The sequence below is a fragment of the Metopolophium dirhodum genome, chromosome 4 (assembly GCF_019925205.1).
Source record: "Metopolophium dirhodum isolate CAU chromosome 4, ASM1992520v1, whole genome shotgun sequence".
Lineage (NCBI taxonomy): Eukaryota > Metazoa > Arthropoda > Insecta > Hemiptera > Aphididae > Metopolophium > Metopolophium dirhodum.
The window spans coordinates 21,779,512-21,790,878 of NC_083563.1; positions in this window are offsets into that span (position 1 = coordinate 21,779,512).

The window sequence follows — 11,367 nt, forward strand, 5'->3', positions numbered from 1 at the left end:
CATGACAATAGGTCGGCGGTGGTGTGCACTGCAGCAGCAGACGACGACACTATAGGTAGTAGTGGAAAATGCGAAACACAAAACATATAACGACGACCGGAAAAAAAAAATAATAATAACAATAATAAATGTAATAGTAATAATAGTGACTTAAATGCCGAACACGTTCCTAGGGCAGCCGCAGTCCTCTTGTCGCGCGACGGACATGCGGCGAAGTGAAAACCGCGGCGGCGGTGGCACCTGAACGGAATTACATTATTATCAGTGGGCACCCACTATTGTAGGTATATCGTATACATATATAGATATAATAATAAATATAATATACGCGCCGACCTCGTCAGAGACAAACATTTATCGACATTTACCGCGGCGTAGTCTACATACATATGCAGGTACGCAGTTATACCTGTACGTATATAACGATGTATAATATTATTGAGTAGGTATAATAATATGTATAATACAGTGGAAATCGTTCTGGAAACGAATACCGCCAAGCGGATATGTTGTTGTCAATAATAATTACGTTATTTCTATACGTACTAAACCGCCGCCGCCGCCGTGCGAGAAACTATCGACGTACCATAATAATATAATAATATCTCCGACCCGATTCGTCGGAAACGTTGTGTTATTATATTAATTTTATTGTTGTAAATTATGGTGTATACCTACACGCGCGATGTGCCGACCGGAAATTTCAGTACGCGTATTATAATTCTCCAACGCCCCCGCAAATCACGGATCTCCGATGCAGTCGGGGTAAACATGATAGTTTTCGTGCACCCATAAAATATAATGTGCGGAATCGTCCGAGACCGTGTGCGGAATGGTGCTTGATTGTGTTCGCAGCGGTGGTTACAATGTCGACCACGGTCTTAGAAGATCTTTAAGACCGTGGTCCGTGATGTCGACGATAACAATGATAATAATATTATCTGCACAATACGACCACTAATCGTCAGCCTTCTGCCCTCTAAATAGTATTATTATACCGTCGACATATTAATATATTATAATAAAAGTTACGACCACCAAGTCGTGCATCGCGCGCGTACCCCTCGCCTATACATAGGTATACCTATAATCTATATATAATGTATATATTATAATATCACACCTATATATATACCCCGCGAGTTGGGTGCAACCGTATCATTATATACCAGGTAACCAACGATCGATTATCAAAGACCAACGCGACCTGCAGCGACTAACAGGCGTCCATCATCGTTTGTCGGACACGACGATTGATATTTGAATTTAATCGACGCGGTTAAAGCGTCCAAATTATATTATATATATATACGACGGCGGTGGCTCTGCATGCACATGAAACTTCGTCAAAGTTCAAGATGAACGGTCTCCGTGACCGAGGTCAGAGTTCAAACGTGAGTTCGACGAATATTTCATTATTATTGTCATCACGACGAGAAGTAGTAGCCGATAATCGTGTACATAATATAATACATAATATTGCGATTATTTATGGTTGCGGGCTACGGCTATTAAAATGCAACTATAGGTATTCAAAAATAGACATTATTATTATTACTACTTTTTTTTTCTTTAACAAGGAGCGTGTTAGCCTTTGGCTATTCCGACTCTAATCTTCTTAATTTTGTATCCCGCAGTATTCTTATTTTCTCACGTCATACAGAAGACACACCCGATAACACAAATGTAGGCTAAGATAATTGTTTCGAGTGCATCCGATAAGTATGATATACTTAACACGGCATATAAAGCAACGCCAAAACACGGTAAAACCGGTAGTGGTATAGAGAAACTTCCGAGGTTTTGACGGAGTGCGAGGTAAAAGAGTTTAATATTATTATTAAGAGGACGTCTCGCACCCGCATTATTTGTTGTATCCGCGTCTTACAAGAGTATAACATATATTTATAGCAAATTCACGCTCAGCAGTAAATATAGTGAACGATTAACTTTGTTAGTTTTAATATCATACGCTGAAATGCCTCAAATTCTCAAACCTAAATGTAACACAGACACACAGTACACACTGTTTGTGGTCTGTTGGAAGTGTTTTTTACGTTATTTTAATTTTGAAGCGAGTTTTGAGCACTTTATTTCTTTTTTTTGGTAATTGTGTGCACATAACTCACATTAAAACACCAACAATCCCTTCCAGAAAATCACAAACAATGTCGCTGCCTTTAGGTCAGACTCGTATACGACAGCAAATTTTCGTTCACCAGTTTCAATAGTGTGCTATTAGAGTGATTTTTGTTATTAGAGTGATAAAGGTTTTATACTTTTATCATAACATATGACCGTTATAAAACTAACGAACGAAGCTATAACCGTGGACGACTGAGCGTAAAATAGTTATTATCGTTAATATGTTAAAAACAATCCATAATGCGATTAAAAAAGCTGAATTATAAAGATATAATTGTGTAGGCAACGTCACAAACATTAAACTCAAATATGCTTAGGAAAAACATTTTATAAATTTCGAATGTCGAAATCTGGTCAACAAAAATTCTTCTCTACCCGTTTGTCTCAAATATTAACTTAAAATTCTATTGTGTATAGTATGTATGCCAGTTTATGTCTTAGTAATTTTCTTCGTGTAGTCCTCTATATTAAGTGCGCGGTATTTTGAAAAGTAATAACATTTGCATGTAACATTTTTAATTGGTCCTTGGTTAGCTATGTAACCAAAAATAATAATCTCGATGATATTATACACATGAGTAGGCACATGACGTGTGTGTAGGAACAAGACATGGTGAAAAGTCAAAATTAAAATCAAGGGAAACATATTTAACTAGGTATAATAGATAGCCAGATAGGTATACAAGTCGGTAGAAAGTCGGAGATTTGTAGCGTTTGGCCTTGATAACAATGTTATTATATCATTGTTTACAATTTATTATTCAACATTAGGACAAATGCACCACATAAAATAATTTGCGTTGGACGGAGAGAAGAAAAAAAATAAACCTTATATAACTATCGTGCATGCATGATTCCGTGTAGGTATATTATATGCCTAATAAGTATGTATTTATTCGAATGTTCAGGCACCCAATTACACTTGCATGGGAAATGGATCCTTATGGTTAGTAGATAGGTACGTGCACTGCCGTTTTAAAAAGTAACTGAGTGGATTTTATGACCGTAACGAAAACGAGCCCTGTGCAGCGGTCTTCGGCATAAACCGCTAATCTACTGGCAGAAAAAAAATATATAATCATAAGAATAGCAAAAAGGAAAAACTATAGTCACTTACGCTTTCTACACCATGTCGCAATAAGCAATAATATTAACATATCCATATTATAATATAATGTTGCCGTACGTATTTGGTTTGTGAATCGTGCAAGCATGTATAATAGGAGGTACCTATATTATTTTTTAAAACAAAATTTCGAGTTTGTTTTTTTGAGGATTACATTTCATAGTATATGTAGAAATTATTAATACGGTTGTATAAGATCATTACTATTACCATGTAAATTGTGCAGTTAATTTATTTACCTATATATTTTGAGTTTGTGTAAGACATGGTCAAATATAATTTAGAAATAATATTGCTACTATTTTGACGTGTACACTTTTTTTCTTGTCAAGCTGTAGCCTGTAAATGAATCCCATCCAAAAGGGATATATTTTAATTTATTGCCTATTTATATACCCAATAAATTTGTACTTATATGATAAATACTTAATTGCATAAAAATATTTTAAGTTTAGATTTGGACATGTGACACATGTGTTGTTTAATATGCAGATGTAACTATATAGGTACCAACTATATTGTAAGTACCTACTAATGTATACCTAACCTACTATACCTATAATATATGTATATAAGTGGTGGCGTATCCAGGATTTCTAAAAGGGGATGGACAGATGGTCAGTAAAAAAACCTTCCACAATTTAAATAATTTATACCACAATTTGCCACAAACTATACGAATGTACTACTCCATATTCCATCCATACACATTACACAGTTCGTACACAAATATATATCTGTGACTCCGCGTGTTTAACACATCTAGTATAGGTATATTAATTATTATTATAGACACCTACTGACGTACTGTTAAAATATCAATAAAAAAATATATACCCGTTGGGTTCTTTGCCCCCCCCCCCCTTCCCTTTGGCTACGCCCTGTAAATAATTTTTAATGTCGGTACTATATGAATAATCTATTAAATTTAAAACTATGGTCGATTTTGTTATTTTTACGCGATTGTGATGTCTTATGTCTTACTTGAAGTTGTTATGATTATAATATTATGAATATTATTGTGGCCATAGTTGATATAACAAAATATTCTAATTAAAAAATTATGTATTTATAAAATGCTGTATTTAGGTTTTCAGGTACGATTTAGGTATCTATGAACTATGTAAACTTTACTTTAATATTATATTAAAAATACGTTAAATACTGAATGATGAAACTAAACAATGTCATAGCACAAAGGTAATAATAATATGCTAGTTATTGATAATAGGATCGTATAAAAATGCCTGTGCAATAAATTCTATATTTCTATAGAATGTGTTTTCTTAGATTGGTATTTGGTAAATTTGTATTTCATTTTCATAAAATTATATGTTTGAGGCACCTACCTATAATATATATATATATAATTAAATAGGTAGCTACGTGTCTACGTATATAGATGTCTATATACGGATGTATAAACAACATGTTACTTTTACTAACCTCTCGATTTAATTTCTATATTATACTCAAATTATACATTATTATTTTCACGTGTTAATCATGATACAGAATAAAAATAAGGTTCTAAATATCTGAATAAACTATCTAATTCGATAAACTATTTCCAAAATACTATATTTCGCATGGTTTCTTTTTAAGTATTTATACAATATTGATTGTGTTATTATAGAATTAGTTAAATAGTAGAAATGTTTCTAATTGGATTCCATGTACCATGACGATGTTAAAAAAATTAAAATTAAAACTAATGCCTAATACACCATATTATTATAGTTATAATAACCAACCATATAATTTATATTTTATAAAAAAAATTAGAATTGCTTGTCATTTTTATTTTTTACGAAAACGTATTGTTAAATTTTCAATTCATGTCTGTAATATTGGAGTCCCAACAACCTTCCAGAAGCTCTAAAAGTCTAAGATATGATGGGAATTTGTTGACGAGGAACATCAAATTACTCGATTTCATATCAAGAATAAACCTCATAAATAAAATTTAATATAATGAATATACTTTTTATAATTTAATTTACATATTTGTAAATACTATTATCTATTAATTATGTAAATCAATGTTATGTCCAATGGCCTTATATATAGATGCGGTTGATAACTTCTTTAAAAAAAAAAATGTTGTTTAATGAAATATTAACACAAAAAAAACAGTTTAATTCTTAATCTAGGTACCTACTAAAATTTAGCACAGCCCAACGAGTTAAACTCGGTAACTCGTTGGTTCTATCCGGGCCTGAGTACATATTATTATAGGGTTAACCCATCTCAATAATTTATATAATTACAGTAAGTTCATAATATTGGCACAATTATTTAAATGGGTGTCAATATTATATTTTATACAAAGTGTGAGACCAATATTGATAAAAAAATGATTAATAAAATGATTGGTAATTTAAAACGTGTTTATGTTTTTTTTTTATAGACCATAATTGGATTATTATGAAATAACTAGATGTGTTTGGAATATACATATGGTAGAGAACCCAGTTGGTACTAGGTACTTACCTACTTAAACTTTTATTATTTCTCAATAGAGTGGTTTTAAATGTGTACCTACATGAATAAACGGACGATTTAATTGGAACAAAGGAGGGATTTAATAACTTATTTAATTTAGAGCAATTTTTGCCTCATAAATTTCTTGATTATTAACATATTATTTATACATTCATAATGTTGTACGTATTTTTAATCCTAAATTTTAAAATGTCTCGATTCTTCTTCTTGGTATTTCTAGATCTCATTTAAAATGTTATAATTTATATTTATTGATTTTACTGTTGTGCCTTGAAATATAATATTATATTCTATAGTTTGATGACACTGATTTTAAAAATAAACGTGATTAAATTTACTTATTAATTTAGTAATGAAATAGTATTGCAATTTGTATTCTATCATCATAAAGAGAACAATTGAATCAAATTAATTAATCAGAATTGTATATTTTAGTTTTGCTTTTTCTTATTTTAAATAATCATTGACTTATGTGTAAAGGTACACATATGGAATCCATAATTTTTTTTTTTTTTAATTGAAATACACAATCTATAAATTGTTATTTTTTTTTTACCATAGAAGTGTATAAGTGGTATGGTACGGATTAGGTAGATGTAATATGTAAATGGCCCATAAAAAGAAACCACCCATCGTTGATTTTTTGTTTTACTTGATAGGTATTATAATTAACTATTAAATATTAATTGTTATTTAAGAGGTATTTACACAATTACACCATAAATATAATGAGAAACGTTGTTTGATGCAGATGGCCAGACGGCGCATAGGTACAATAGGTATATACTACCCACATTAGGTGAATTGAAGAAATATCAATTTGTAGCTATTTAGGTTGCCTGGAAGGAAATTACAGCTGTTTTAAATATTTTCTGTTAACAAAATCTCTATGATAGGTATTGGAGTATTTCAATGTAATTATATATAGGTTAGCTATATGCCAATTGCGTGTCAAACATACTATAATATTATTTGCATGTCCAGATAATCGAAATTAAATTATAAATCATCCCCATATGTAGGTAGTTAGTTGATCTTGGTATAGATACCACGCACATTGTAATAAACTCTTTTTTTTGCAATCGGAAGTTGTCGAAAGAAAACGACAATTTCAATAAGTACTTATTGACTGTGCACAGAGCTGTTTAGAGTAAAAGTATTATCATTCAAGTTAATTCATCACATAGTGTGGTAATAATAAAAATCTGAGCGTATAGTGTTTGTAAACAGTTAAAAAATCGTAAAAACACTGAAAGTGTATTCAATCAAATCCAAGAAAAACAATTTGGTGTATCCTACGGATGATTGAATAATACACTATTCAGAGCAAATGACGAATTGTTGTTACGTCTGTAACAATTCGTGGTGTAATGGTAAAGTATTAGTGTTTGGCTGCCCAAAAATCACTAAACTAGTTCATAAAACATAATATAACATAATTACTTTGCGCGGCTCGTTTGTTTCATACATTTGTATACAACACAGAATTACTATTAGATAAGTGATTAATTTAAGTAGAATAATATAATAGATAGTAGGTATGTGTTCTCTCTTCATTATATTAATCAGTGTCTACAATCGTAAATAAATTACAGCGTCACTATAATTTCTGAATATAAGCCTAAATTGTGTAGACATGTAGTAAAATATTTTGGAGACAATCGGAAAGTCTATCTAACAATATAATAATAATATTATTTCTATGTTTATATAATACGATAATAACTGTTATTGTTTACGGTGATTATATTATTTTTATACTATCTCAAATCTCGACCGATTAAAGTTTCAGTTGTGTTTTAGTCTTTAGAGAGCCGATCAGAACGCATCCCATCCCATTATATCGTTTAGACCGTTTAGTCGTTACGTTAATAAGCCTTGAAATTGTGTACATAATATACTTGGTGTTTTATTTTTCATTTTATGGACACTGTCATATAATATGTATAAGACAGTAAAAATTGTATAGCTTATTTTTTGAGAATTATCATAAATAACATATTACCTACCTATACCAATTTTATTATTGGAAATTCGGTATATTTACATATTGACTCGAGACTATTATTTTTGCCTTATGTCTTTCACCTATGAATTGCTTAACGAAATGTGAAAGATTTACAGCAGATATCTAATCGACGATAGTAATATTAGTACTTAATAGGTAAACAAGGCTATAACCTACACTATCTTTGTTTATCTACTAATTTATACTTTTATTATGAACAAAATAATATGCTGAATTACCTAATTGAAAAATAATTAATAACTTAACATACCTAACTCTCTTTAAAGTTAACTATTGCAAGGAAATAGGTTCAGTTAAATGATAGGTACATTCGTACGATATCATTTGTTTGTAATTTCTAGAATTTCGATAAAAATGTTAATACCTAAATAATATTAATTTTATTATATATTGGTTACATTTTCTTAGATTTCTATATGTGTGCACTGTACGCGTGTATCGTATAATTTGAATATTTGATCTCTAATGTTATCTAACTCCAACATCATGTAATTCAAATAGTACATTTGCACGATGGAATTGATATTTGTAAATAACACGGAGTTATCGGAATTTCATGTCATGCAGCTGCAGGTATCATGTACGAATTATAAGTCGTAAAAATAAAAATAATTTATTTTATTTAAGTTTTGTATATCCATAATTTATTTTATTGCGGTTAGACATAATGTTTTATAAAATTTAATAAATAAAAATGAACTGTATGATGCTGCGACGTCTGACACCCGCTCGGGCCGCATGTTTGAAATTTAGTTCAAAAACCACATCAATAATTTGTTATTTTTACACATTTGTATAACCACAATTTCAAAATTTGTAACCACTCCACCTCATCACAACACTTGTTAAAATCTATATTTTGTGTCACGTATGCCAGCACCCGCATTTTGATATATTTAGCCTAAGAAAATTGACAATTTAAAATGTCTATAAATAGCTAAAAAAAAACTTAAAATAATGATTTCTCATCAAACGATTTTTGTTATTTTATTGTTATTCAACAAATTTTTATTTTTTTATAAAGAATAGTGTATTATTCAATCATCCGTAGGATACACCAAATTGTTTTTCTTGGATTTGATTGAATACACTTTCAGTGTTTTTACGATTTTTTAACTGTTTACAAACACTATACGCCCAGATTTTTATTATTACCACACTATGTGATGTGGTGATGAATTAACTTGAATGGATAATACTTTTACTCTAAACAGCTCTGTGCACAGTCAATAAGTACTTATTAAAATTATAATTTCCTTATGTGACACAAAATAGGGATTTATCAAAAGATATGGGGGGAGGGCCGAAGGATACAAAATATATAATATGTAAATTATTATTAACTAATCATTATTTTGTTTTAAAACATTTTTGAATATTAAATTCAAACATGAGTATATGCTACCGAGTACCGATAAAAATATCAAAATATGTAATCGTAATGCATTAGCATATATACTATAGTGGCCACTGGAAATAGCGACATAGTAGATGCTTAATATATTATGTTATTTATAATTTTATTATTCGTGCAGTTGTATGTATTATATATCTCAAGTAAATTAAAGTTTTTTTTGTTTAGTTTTATATAGACCCAGAGACTAAAATTAAAGACAACGTCACATCCTGCAAGTTGCAACCACGATGTCAGTAGGTACTTAGCAAACTATCCAGCTATTCAATAATCTGAACGTTGGAAAAGTGGATTATTGTTATTGATCTCGCAACCGAGATGTTTAGATACCGTCCTCGTTCTTCGGTCCAGATAACACGTGAGACCAACGATACCTAAGTCCATATTATTATATGTAACGAAACAACGGGCGTTATGCAATACATTTTGGTCTAGATTCATCTCAAGTGACCATAAAAATCTTTTCAAGTATAATTTACACGTACAAGACACGCTAAAAAAGTAAAAACCTAACCTAACCGGAATGAACACATTATGCAAGGTAGAAGTTTTCGGAATCAGAAGGTGAGACAAGACAGTAATTTAGCAATACAAAACGTCTTTCTATATATTTATTTGATATTAATCTCATCAACAATAAACAAATTGGAATAATTTTTATTATTATGTTCACTACATGAGATGTTGATGAATGAATATCAATTATTATCATTGGACAACAAGTAGTTTTATCCGATGGTTAAATTTATAGTTATTATCATAAAAAACAATAACTTTTTTTATACTTCAGTTTAGATACTTGATTTGATTCATGACACAATATATAAATTAATTCTTTAAATCTATTGTTTCAAATATCAAAAAAAAAAAATTGTCGAATTAAAAAATAAATATACTTGAAGCAATTTTCAATTTATTTTTTAGTATGGTTTGTAGATATACTTAAAAATACTATTGTTTTCTTCAGATTTTGATCACGAGCTAATATTAGAAAGTGGATGTTAAAATTAGAATAATATGTAGAACTTGAAATTAATTTTGTACCAATTTTGAACGAATCCCATATCTGCTATTATCCCATATCTGCTATTACAATAATTCGATATAATATTATATACGAGAGCTTGGGTGCTAAATAATCTAAATTTAATATTTATGCACCAATATCAGTTAGCTGACGTAAATTTAACGATTTTGCAAGCCACGAACGATATTATAGTATACTATGACGTGTATGTAGCCTATATCGGGCTATATATAGATACAGAGTGCTGCAATTTTCATTAAAAAAAAAAAATGAAATACATTTAACGTATAGACGAACCGGTTAGATGTAGGTATAATAGGTAGTGATAACCCGTACCTATGCCAACATGTAATTATTCCCTTCACTCGTTTATAAAGTCCGCGAGGCACGCGTCGTCATTGTTGAATTGATAGTATACAATATTACCTATGGTTATATTATATGTATATCAAACCCGCGACATGACAAATATATTATAATAATATTATGTAGCAGCGTCTGTGATAAGTGTGAGGTGAACAATTATATTTATTCAATTGTTTTTTCGTATGTAAAAATCGATTTACGGCGATGTACTGGTATGCGATGTACGTCAACTATTATACGTCTAACTATACAATAAATTGTAGGGTGGCGTATGAAATTAGAGGCCTCTACATGGATAGTGTGATTTTGCCAACTACCCACCACTCCCTGATCAGTTTCTCGACAAGCGATTTATAGTTAATCATATTTAAAAGTACTTATAATTTATAAAATCAATATTACCGATTAGTATATTATAGTATATAATATATATAGTATATACGTATTATTATATAGTCAAATTTCCGCCACCTCTCAGCAAACGAAAAATTTGAAGAAAAGTCAAAAGTTGATGAATCGCGTTGTTTAAAAATTGTTTAGGTACATATTATAATATACCTAATATAATAATAACTCAAAAGTCAACAGTCCCTACGAAAATGCGCTCAGTTGCGGAATCTCAAGAGACGCGTTAACTTCCTTTGGCAATGGGGGTGGAAAAATAATTTATGTTTTAAAGACTTACCGCACGCCCCTATAGACTGCTTGCAGGACGAAATCAGGTGTATTGTAATATATATATAATATATAATATA